Raw genomic sequence first — 11,105 nt, forward strand, 5'->3', positions numbered from 1 at the left:
TTTTTCTAGTGGAGTTTCAAGATTGATCACCTTACTTGGTGTGCGATTGATCAAGTACGTGGCTGCGAGGAATGCCTCATCCCAAAATTTGAGGGGCATAGACGCATGAGCTAGTAATGAGAGGCCAACCTCGACAATGTGACGATGCTTCCTTTCAGCGGAGCCGTTTTCCTGATGAGCATGCGGGCAGGAAACATGGTGTGTGATGCCGACTTGGCGAAAAAAGGAATTTAACCTCTCATACTCACCACCCCAGTCGGTTTGCATGGTGATGATTTTGCGATCAAAGAGTCTTTCTACAAGTGCTTGAAATTCATGAAACACTTTAAAGACCTCTGACCTATGCTTAAGAAGAAATATCCACGTAAATTTACTGAAATCATCAATAAGGCTCACATAATAATTCTTTTTATTGATAGAATCACGGGCAGGTCCCCATACATCAAAATAAATAAGCTCTAAAGGAGCATTCGAAAAACTACTAGAATGCGGATAGGGAAGTTGGTGACTTTTGCCTTGTTGGCATGCATCACACACCCCCTCTTTATTCAACTCATGAACTGAAAAAGGAATTTTGTTCTTGCTAAGAACATGCTGAACGATTTTCAAAGACCGATGACCTAGTCGATCGTGCCACCTTGACGGAGAGATCTTGGTGGCACCAAAAGCATGCCTGCCCGGGCCTAAAGAAGCTGATGATAGGGGGTAGAGGCCGGCTCTACACCTGCCGTGGAGGAGGGTGCTCCTCGTTGCCTTGTCCTTAGTGAAGAAGAAACGAGGGTGAGTTTCAAGAAACACATTATTGTCTTGAGATAGACGATGAGCAGAAACAAGATTTTTTGTGGCTTTAGGTGAGTAAAGGACATCTTTTAGATGAAGATTACGAGTGGGAGTACGAACATATGCTTGACCAATATGAGTAATTTTCATACCTGCTCCATTGGGCATGTTCACTTGATCATGGCCGTTGTATCTCTCCCTCGTGGTGAGCTTGTCGAGCTCTCCGGTGATGTGATCTGTGGCGCCTGTGTCAACGTACCAATTGGTGTCGACACCGTAGGAGGAGTTGGACACGGCGCTCGCACTCTTCTCCTTGGTGAATGCGATGTCGAAGCGCCTGTAGCACTCTATAGCCGTGTGGTTCGGCTTCTTGCAGATCTGGCAGAACACTTCAGGGAGCTCATCTCGTCCCCCGCCTCCTTGGCCACGCCCACCGTGGCCGTTCCCGCGGCCGCCGTTGCCTCCATTCCCACAGCCACCACCGTGGCCACGGCCGCCTCCGTTCCTGCCGTGGCCTCCGCCGCGAGGGAAGCCACCGCGACCGCCACGGGAGGCAGCGTTCGCGGATGAGTGGGACGATGAGTTGCCACCCTCGAACATGGCGAGGCGGCTCTCGAAGCTGATGAGTTGCGCGTAGAGCTCGTTGGGCTTGATGGGGACGGTCCTGGTGCAGATGGAGGAGACGAATGACATGTAGTCGAAATCCAAGCCAGCAAGGATATACGACACCATATCATCGTCCGTGAGCGGCTTGCCGATGGCAGCCATCTCATCACTGAGGGCCTTCATGCGGCCAAGGTACTCAGCGATGGTGGAGTTTCCCTTCTTGGTGGTGGAGAGGGACATCCTTGTATTGACGATGGCCTCCTGTGTCTGGGAGATAAAGATCTCCATGATTGCAGTCCATGCTGCTGACACCGTGGTGCATGTTGCGATCTGAACCATCACAGGGGGTGAGATGGAATTGAAAAGAAAACTCAGAACCTGAGAGTCGCGAGCCCTGTCGATCTCATATGCCGGGTTCGGCACATCGGTGACCTTGCCGTCTTTGTCCGACAGCTTGGGCGCCAGTTCCTCCCTCTCTGGATCGAGGTAGGAGACCAGCTGAGTGCCACGGGTTGTGGCCAGAGCCTGCGCACGCCAGATGTTGAAGTTGGAGCGATGGAGTTTCTCAGCGATGGGGATCAGCACAGATGGAGCGGCTGTGGTGGAGCTTGAGGAAGACATGGCGGCGCGAGGGTCTTTGGCGTCGCAGGAGATGTGCGTAGAGGAGAGGCTCTGAATACCATGAAAAGATGGGTTAAGCGTATGCCTTAGCAGGGACGCGTTGCGTGTTATATATAGGCACAAGAGATTACAGGGTTTAGGTAGTTAGGTTGTTGTAGGATTGATCTTCAAGTCATAATCTATACAAAGGATAGAGATCAACCTAAACATATCCTAACTACCTGGCTACAACAAGCACACGCCCACACATGTATACGGTTTATATATACACCGTATACATCTATAATACATACTTTAACACAGCGGTCACCAGTGCACCACTTCTGTCCCTCTGTATTTCCCAACCAACATCACACGGTGGTCACGTGATAGTTGCACTCTCGTCTAGCCAGGCACGAAAAATCACCAAGTGAAGACAAAATGCACGAACATGGATCTACTCATTCTTCTTTCAGATTTTTTTTCAAAACTGTGATGATTTTTATAGCAAATTCAAAATCTATACGTTCTCACATAAGAAAATCAAAACTAGCACCCGTCGGCCTTCAGTTGGCCGAAGAGGAGCTGTTCGGCCTGCGGTTGACCGAAGTGGGCTCTTCAGCCTCTCGTTGGCTGAAGAGTACCCCAACTGGGCCAAAAAGGACTCTTTGGTCTATCGTAGGCCGAAGAGTACACTTTGTTCTGCCGTAGGCCGAAGAGTGCTCTTTGATCAACCGTAGGCCGAAGAATACTCTTTGGGGCCCAAGGCCTAGCATAGGCAGAAGAGTGCAGCCATGCACCTTCGGCCTCCCATTAACGCGAAAAGTTTGGCCCAAGGACTCTTCGGCCTACGGTTGACCAAAGAGTAGATCAAAGAGTCCTTTTCGGTCCAGTTGAGGCACTCTTCGGCCAATGGGAGGCTGAAGAGCCCACTTCGGTCAACCGCAGGCCGAAGAGCCCCTTTTCGGCCAACTGGAGGCCGACTGGGTGCTAGTTTTGATTTTGGTGCGTGAAGGCGTATAAATTCCGAATTTGTTATAAAAATCATCACAGTTTAAAAATACTCCTCCTTTTACAAAGTGCATCGTCTGGAACATGGATGGCCAACGTGCCTCTTCTGTTATTATTATACAACTAACACGCTAGGATACTAGTAGATAGATTTTTTTTAGGGTACTAATAGATAGATTTGTACGTATAAGTAAACTGCAGCAGTTTCACCAACATTAATCATACTTGGGAAATGTCGAACACTACATCAAAGACCACCACAATCAGGCCAAATTATATACATATAGTCCCCATTAGGTGCGGAAATTGCTAGGCGTGGACGAGCACGCACGCTCCCGGTATCGCTAACCATTAGCTCGTTATTGGGATGTGGGTCGTACGCAGTATTGTATGGGTTGCAGGGTCGCTGTACACCGTACCAAGGAGCGATTTATATATATACCGAAGTTGGGCTTGGACGGCTGTTTGTTTTCTCACGGCGCATTTGTTACCTTGACGTTGCCCTTGCCGTTTACGATCGGCAGCATAGCACTGTGCACTTGTCAGGTCCACCAAGGACATTTATTACGTTGCTCAAGCCGATTGACGGCGCGAAGAGATAGTTCACCATACCCAATCCCTAGTTCCTCTCTTCCTCCTCCCGTTTGTCCTGATGACCGCCAGCTGAAGGCATCCTCTTTTTTTTCCGGGTGAAAACTTGTATTACTCACTCCCAAGGTTCATATAATCAATCGCAGCTAGCTCTAAAACTCCTGGAAGGCATCCTCCCCTGTTCTCTAGTTGCTCTACACCCAATCCCTTAGTTCCACTCAGGCAGAGGCGGAGCGTAAGGTAGACCAGCCCGAGCCATGGCTGAGGCTTCCGAATGTGCAATCCTTTTTATTGATTACACAATTTGTCACATAAATCAAACACAAATTTTTTGAAGAGGCCCACAAAGTTTCAAGTCAAACGGATTGGTATAATTATTTGTTAAAAAAGAAATCTATTTTATTTGGCGCTGGACAACTTTATATTTTACTAGGGATTACATGATGAGCCAAATGACGCTGGTTTCAACATGACAATTGGTCAGGGGGATTTATATTAATATATGAATATTTTAGTTTTATAGTTTGAGGAAATAATAATTCGACTTGTCTTTTAAATTTGAATATGAGGTCGGTTTGGAACGAAGTGATGATTAGCAAAATTAATTATGATGGCGTGGCATCATTAACAGGAGTTTGTTGTAGCATGACACCCGGGGTGTTACAACACGCCCTCCGTCAGTGAAAAACATACCAATAGAATGGGGATAAGGCGGCGAGAACATTATTCCTACATAGGCAACGTTGTCATTTCGCGGCTCTCCCCAAACAAAACGCAAAGATTCACTAAAGAAAACCTGGGAAAAAACACACATGCCATTGTACAACAAGTTTGGGTATGATGTTGAGCTCGTGGTCGGTGAGAACTGTGCACCGACGCCTTCTTCTCCAATGATCAGGGCAAGCCAGGCCACCGGTGAAGACCTCCACCCTGGATCTCTCCGTTCACCATCAGCTTCACCAAGGCCAATGTCCGACACCGCGGCTCGAGCACCCATGTCTTTCGCCATCCCACAACAACTCTCCAACACTTTGGAAGTCGTGCCCAAGAAAAGGACTTTTAGAGTATTCTTTTTTTAATCACCTTGCAGAAATCTGCCTACATTACAAATTTTTGAAAGCACTTCATGTTGGAAATATGCCCTAGAGGCAATAATAAATTGATTATTATTATATTTCCTTGTTCATGATAATCGTTTATTATCCATGCTAGAATTGTATTGATAGGAAACTCAGATACATGTGTGGATACATAGACAACACCATGTCCCTAGTAAGCCTCTAGTTGACTAGCTCGTTGATCAATAGATGGTTACGGTTTCCTGACCATGGACATTGGATGTCGTTGATAACGGGATCAAATCATTAGGAGAATGATGTGATGGACAAGACCCAATCCTAAGCCTAGCACAAAGATCGTGTAGTTCGTATGCTAAAGCTTTTCTAATGTCAAGTATCATTTCCTTAGACCATGAGATTGTGTAACTCCCGGATACCGTAGGAATACTTTGGGTGTGCCAAACGTCACAACGTAACTGGGTGGCTATAAAGGTACACTACAGGTATCTCCAAAAGTGTCTGTTGGGTTGGCACGAATCGGGACTAGGATTTGTCACTCCGTGTAAACGGAGAGGTATCTCTGGGCCCACTCGGTAGGACATCATCATAATGTGCACAATGTGACCAAGGAGTTGATCACGGGATGATGTGTTACGGAACGAGTAAAGAGACTTGCCAGTAACGAGATTAAACAAGGTATCGGGATACCGACGATCGAATCTCGGGCAAGTATCGTACCGCTAGACAAAGGGAATTGTATACGGGATTGATCAAGTCCTTGACATCGTGGTTCATCCGATGAGATCATCGTGGAACATGTGGGAGCCAACATGGGTATCCAGATCCCGCTGTTGGTTATTGGCCAGAGAGTTATCTCGGCCATGTCTGCATGACTCCCAAACCCGTAGGGTCTACACACTTAAGGTTCGATGACGCTAGGGTTATAGGGAATAGATATACGTGGTTACCGAATGTTGTTCGGAGTCCCGGATGAGATCCCGGACGTCAAGAGGAGTCCGGAATGGTACGGAGGTAAAGATTAATATATAGGAAGTATGGTTTTGGCCACCGGAAGTGTTTCGGGCATCACCGGTAGTGTACCGGGACCACCGGAGGGGTCCGGGGGCCCACCAGGTGGGGCCAGCAGCCCCGGAGGCCTACATGGGCCAATAGTGGGAAGGGGCCAGCCCCTAAGTGGGCTGGGGTGCCTCCCCACCAAGGCCCATGCGCCTAAGGGGAAGAGGGGGCAAACCCTAAGGGCAGATGGGCCTTAAGGCCCATGCCTGATGCGCCTCCCTCTCCCCCTCCACTTGTCCGCCACCCTAGATGGGATTGGGGCTGGCCGCCGCCCCTAGGGTGGAACCCTAGGTGGGGAGCACCCCTCCCTCTCCCCTATATATACTTGAGGACTTGGGGCTGCCAACAGATGAGTTCCTCTCCTTCTTGGCGCAGCCCTACCCCTCTCCCTCCTCGTCTCTTGCGGTGCTTGGCGAAGCCCTGCTGGAGTACCACGCTCCTCCACCACCACCACGCCGCCGTGCTGCTGCTGGATGGAGTCTTCCCCAACCTCTCCTTCTCCCCTTGCTGGATCAAGGCGTAGGAGACGTCACCGGGCTGTACGTGTGTTGAGCACGGAGGTGCCGTCCGTTCGGCACTAGGATCATCGGTGATTTGGATCACGACGATGAAAGTGCGTTATATCGACTAGAGGGGGGGGTGAATAGGCGATTTTTATGAAAGTCTACAAAATGTGGAAGTTATGAAGACAAACAGAATAGATAGGCCTATCACTATGCAGCGGAAGTTAGATTACACTAGGCAAGCCATGGTCAAGTATTCAATAGAGTGAAAGCACAATGACAAAGGCTTCAGTGTAATAAGGATCAGGTAGGAAGAAGTATGAAGCCAAACAAATCATACAGTTACGTTGTGAAGACAAAATATAGAGCAAGCATGCAATGGCTTCACAATGAGTAACAGTAAGTAAGAGGAAGTGAAGATGAAACCAGTGACACGTTGAAGACAATGATTTGTTGGACCAGTTCCAGTTGCTGTGACAACTGTACGTCTGGTTGGAGCGGCTAGGTATTTAAACCAAAGGACACACAGTCCCGGACACCCAGTCCTGAACACGCAGCTCAGGACACCCAGTCCTCACCGTTTTCTCCTTGAGCTAAGGTCACACAGACCTCGCCCAATCACTCTGGTAAGTCTTCAAGGTAGACTCCCAAACCTTCACAGACTTCGTTCACTGGCAATCCACAATTTCTCTTGGATGCTCAGAACGCGACGCCTAACCGTCTGGAGGATGCACAGTCCTCAAGTGTAATAAGTCTTCAGATCACTCAGACAAGAAGACTTAAGTGATGCCCAATTTACTCTGGCTCTGGGTTGTTAGGGCTTTTCTCCTCGCTAGGAATTTTCTCTCAAAGGCTTCGAGGTGGGTTGCTCTCAAACGACAAAAGCCGTGCACTGAAATCTGAGCAGCCAACCGTTTATGGTTGTAGGGGGTGGACTATTTATAGCCACTGGGCAACCCGACCTGATTTGTCCGAAATGACCCTGGGTCACTAAGGAACTGACACGTGTACCAACGGTCAGATTTCGAACTCACACGGCAACTTTACTTGGGCTACAAGTAAAGCTGACTTGTCCGACTCTGGACAAGATTTGCTCTCATAGTCTTCGCTCGAAGACATAGGATTTGAATTAGGCATCACTTCAGTCATTCTGACTGGTTCTCTTGGACCCCACTTAACAGTACGGTGGTTCCTATGACTCAACACAAATGAAATAAACTACGAAGGATCTAAGTCTTCGAGTTCCATAGGCTTCACGTGGTGTCTTCTCTTGTCATAGTCTTCAATGTGAATATCTTCATATACCACCATTGTCTTCAATGTCTTCGTACATTTTTAGGGGTCATCTCTGGTAGTAAAACCGAATCAATGAGGGACTTCTACCTGTGTTATCCTGCAATTCTCACAAACACATTAGTCCCTCAACTAGGTTTGTCGTCAATACTCCAAAACCAACTAGGGGTGGCACTAGATGCACTTACAATCTCCCCCTTTTTGGTGATTGATGACAAACTAGTTGAAGTTTTCAACGGGGAATATAATTTGTGAAATTGTAAAGGAATTGTCTTCATAAGCTCCAAGGGCTCCCCCTGAAGATGTGCATATAAGTAATTTGCTTCTTGGAATGCAAATGCACATGGCAGGTTGTACTTGTGGAGATCCACTTCAACTTATGATGACAATCCACTATGCATGTAAAAGTATATGAAGATAATGACATGCATAATGGAAAAATGGACGTCTGCAGAATGATCTAAGTGCAGAATTTATCGTCGCACATGTGGAATTTATCTTTGCAAAACAGAGTGACAAACAGGTAGCAGACGACCATCAAGTCTAAGTGTTACAACTCAAAGAAGCAAATGTAGCAAAAACGGGAGTTGTAAGCATGAAGCAAAATGTAGCAAAATATAAAGGCACCCGCCCATAGTGACCCGCTTGAAGACTATAAACATCATATGCTTCTCCCCCTTTTGTCAGTGATGACCAAAAAGGTTTGAAGACATAGAGTTTTCTACGCGTTCCCAGGCGCAGTAGGGTCGGTGGAGGTGTTTGGCGGTGCAGACGAGCTTGGTGCAGATTCGACGCGCGCTGAAGTAGGTGGAGGTGATGTAGCATCATCTTCTTCTTCGATAATCCGGGCAGACACCGTGGCAGCAGAGGAAGAGAACTCTGAGTCTTCAAGTGACGGAGTTCCGCGCAGCACAGCTCTTCTGGGAGGTGTGGAGTCAAACTTGAATCTCTCTCTGAAGCCATTCTCGTGAAGATCAGCTTCAGAGCACAGCATTGTGAGTCCTTTCCAGGTGCGGTGACAAGTTTCATGTGCTACAAATGCATTCTTGGTGGCAAGATTTCTGATGCGGTTGACATCCACCAAGATGCTTTTCATCTGCCTCTTGAGCCAGTCGTGATGCCTATCCTGCTTTTGGTGAAGAGCCACAAGAAGCTCTCGGTCATTGAGGGCACGAGCGCGCTTCTTGGGTCTTTGAGCATTTGTGCTGTCTGTGGCTTCAGTAGGTGCTGGGCGTGGCGCACGTGTAGTGCCAGCCAATGGATATACTCTGGAGATGGCTTCGACACCTTCAACATTCTGAGTGAAGCTCTGGTGTTCTGCATTCTGAAGACTTAATGGTTTCTTGGCAGGCTCAGGATATATAGCTTCAGCAGAGGTGTCCACATCTGGCAAGAAGATCCGATGGTTGCGGGCTGAGGGCTGATATGAAGTCGCAGAGTGAAGCTTGATCAGCCTCATAACCCAAGGAGCATAAAACTTCAAGCCAAATAAATCTGAGCCTGATGCTGCAAGTTGGCGTATGAAGAGATCCTGCGCGTTGAAGCATTTTCCATGAAGAATACAGAATATGAGAGTCTTCATTGCACCTTCAATCTTGGCATATGGAGAGTGTCCCTTAATGGGCCAGAGAGTCCGCCTGATGATATGATATATGGTTCTGGGCAGGTACTCGAGGTCTTCGACGAAGAACTCAGTTGGATAGGGTGCATCATGGGGCAATGGCTTCATCATTGAGAGCATCTGACTCATATTTGGTTCAGGCCTCTGGAATATGCTCTCAATTGCTTCAGCATGGAGTTGACAGCCTTCGTCGAAGAATTCGCCAGGAGTGGGCAGGCCGATAAGCTCAATGATATCAAATGCATTGGCTTCATGATGGACATTGCCGGTCATCCACTCCAGGACCCAAGTCTTCGGATCTCTGTTGTAGCCTTTGATATGGAGGGTGGCATAGAATTGAAGCAGAAGCTCTTCATTCCAGTGCTCTTCATCTGTGATAAACGGCAGCAGACCCACTTGTCTGAAGCAATCCAGTGCTTCTTCCAGGCCGGGCAGACCAGCAACAGCTTCAACCTCAAGGCGCTTGTGCGGGAAAATGCGACCCTGGTTGTATAGGATGCATGAGTAATAGCTGCACTGTGGATAGCTCCAGAACCTATCTGATACAATCCGTTCCCTTGAATAAGGGTTCTTGGAGCTGTTGAAGAACGTGTTATCTGCCCTGAAGCTATTGATGTTGAAGGAGCCAGGAGCTGATGCAGGACCTGGGAACCTTGGCACTCGTGGGATCGGCTTCTGGACCTGAGGCCTGTGCGCAACATGATAGTTGAATTGTGGACCGGCAGCAGACTCAGGCACAGAAGTGTCACGAGCAGTAGCTTCAGTGTCTTCTGAAGCTATTGTTGGGGAGGGCTCCACATTGGCTTCGGTGTTGTTTGTGGCAGCCTCACCATTTTCAGCCTCCACACGTGTAGTGAGAGGGACGAACTCAGGCACGTTCTCCTGGAGAACTGCTTCTTGTTGGAGCGGGGGAGTTGGAGCTTGTGGTTCTTCTTCATTCTCTTCGGCTGATGCAGCCGGAATGTCTTCAGCAGGATTTTGAGGCCTTGGTCCCTTGCGAAGCCTGCGGAATGCAGACGACGCCGTTGGAGTTGGAGTGGGCTGGGCCTCATTGTCTTCCTCTTATGGGCGATCTGCCCACGATGCATCTTGTGCAATTGGCGTCAATGGACGACCAATGCTGATCAGTTCGCTTGTCTCAAGCTGAGGAAGGGCTGCATCATCTTGTACATTATTATGGTGACCAATGTCTTCAGCAGCGTAGGGGTCGGCTGCTGGAATGTCTTCAGCTTCAGGAGCCTCTGTGGGAGCAGGCTCATGAACTGTCAGCTGACGATCTGCGTCAGGATAGATGACAGAGAGGGGTTCAACCATTAAGGGCTCTGTGGGAGCAGCCCGAGCTTTCTTGGTCTTGCGCTTCTTCTTGGTGGGGTCAGAAGGAGAGGCCTCAGAGTGTTTCCTCTTCTTCGCTTCAGCTTCAGCTGTCCTTGTCTTCTTGAGCTTTGACGCAGTGGACCGGCTCTTTGGCTTCGAGCCAGTCGTAGTAGTGGGGAAAAAAATCGGAGCAGCTTCTTGTCTTGGTGCCTCTAGTTCAGTGGTGGCAGTCTTCTTCTTTTTCTTAGCGGCCATCCTGGGGTCGATGCCTGGACGCCCAAGTGCCTTGCGCTTCTCGGCCTCATTGTAGGCCTGCACACATCTGTCTGCCAGTGTCTTCATCCGCTCACGCGAACCTTGAGCTTCTGTACGCTTTTTCAGAAAGTTCTCCTTTAGCTCGTGCAGCATGATCTTGAAGTTCTTCACTTCTTGCACGCTGAGCTTGGCCATGTGCTTCTTGAACTGATCCTTTTCAAAATCAATTTTCTGCTTCAGTTCAACAATGCGCTGAGCAATTGCAAGTTCTGAAGCAATATCGCCTTGGAAAGCGACGCTGAGGCCAATGGGCAGCTAAAGATCTTCGAAGCTGATGTTCGGTGAGGCAAACCATTCATCGATGAAGTTGTGGATGATGGCGACATCAAACAGAGG

General features: G+C 48.5%; 1 pseudogene; it reads right to left on the minus strand.

Annotated features, from left to right (window-relative positions):
* Positions 1-1,391: 1,391 nt before the first annotated feature.
* On the minus strand, positions 1,392-1,530 carry LOC123109262 (uncharacterized; annotated as a pseudogene).
* Positions 1,531-11,105: the final 9,575 nt, after the last annotated feature.

Source organism: Triticum aestivum, chromosome 5A (assembly GCF_018294505.1).
Source record: "Triticum aestivum cultivar Chinese Spring chromosome 5A, IWGSC CS RefSeq v2.1, whole genome shotgun sequence".
NCBI lineage: Eukaryota > Viridiplantae > Streptophyta > Magnoliopsida > Poales > Poaceae > Triticum > Triticum aestivum.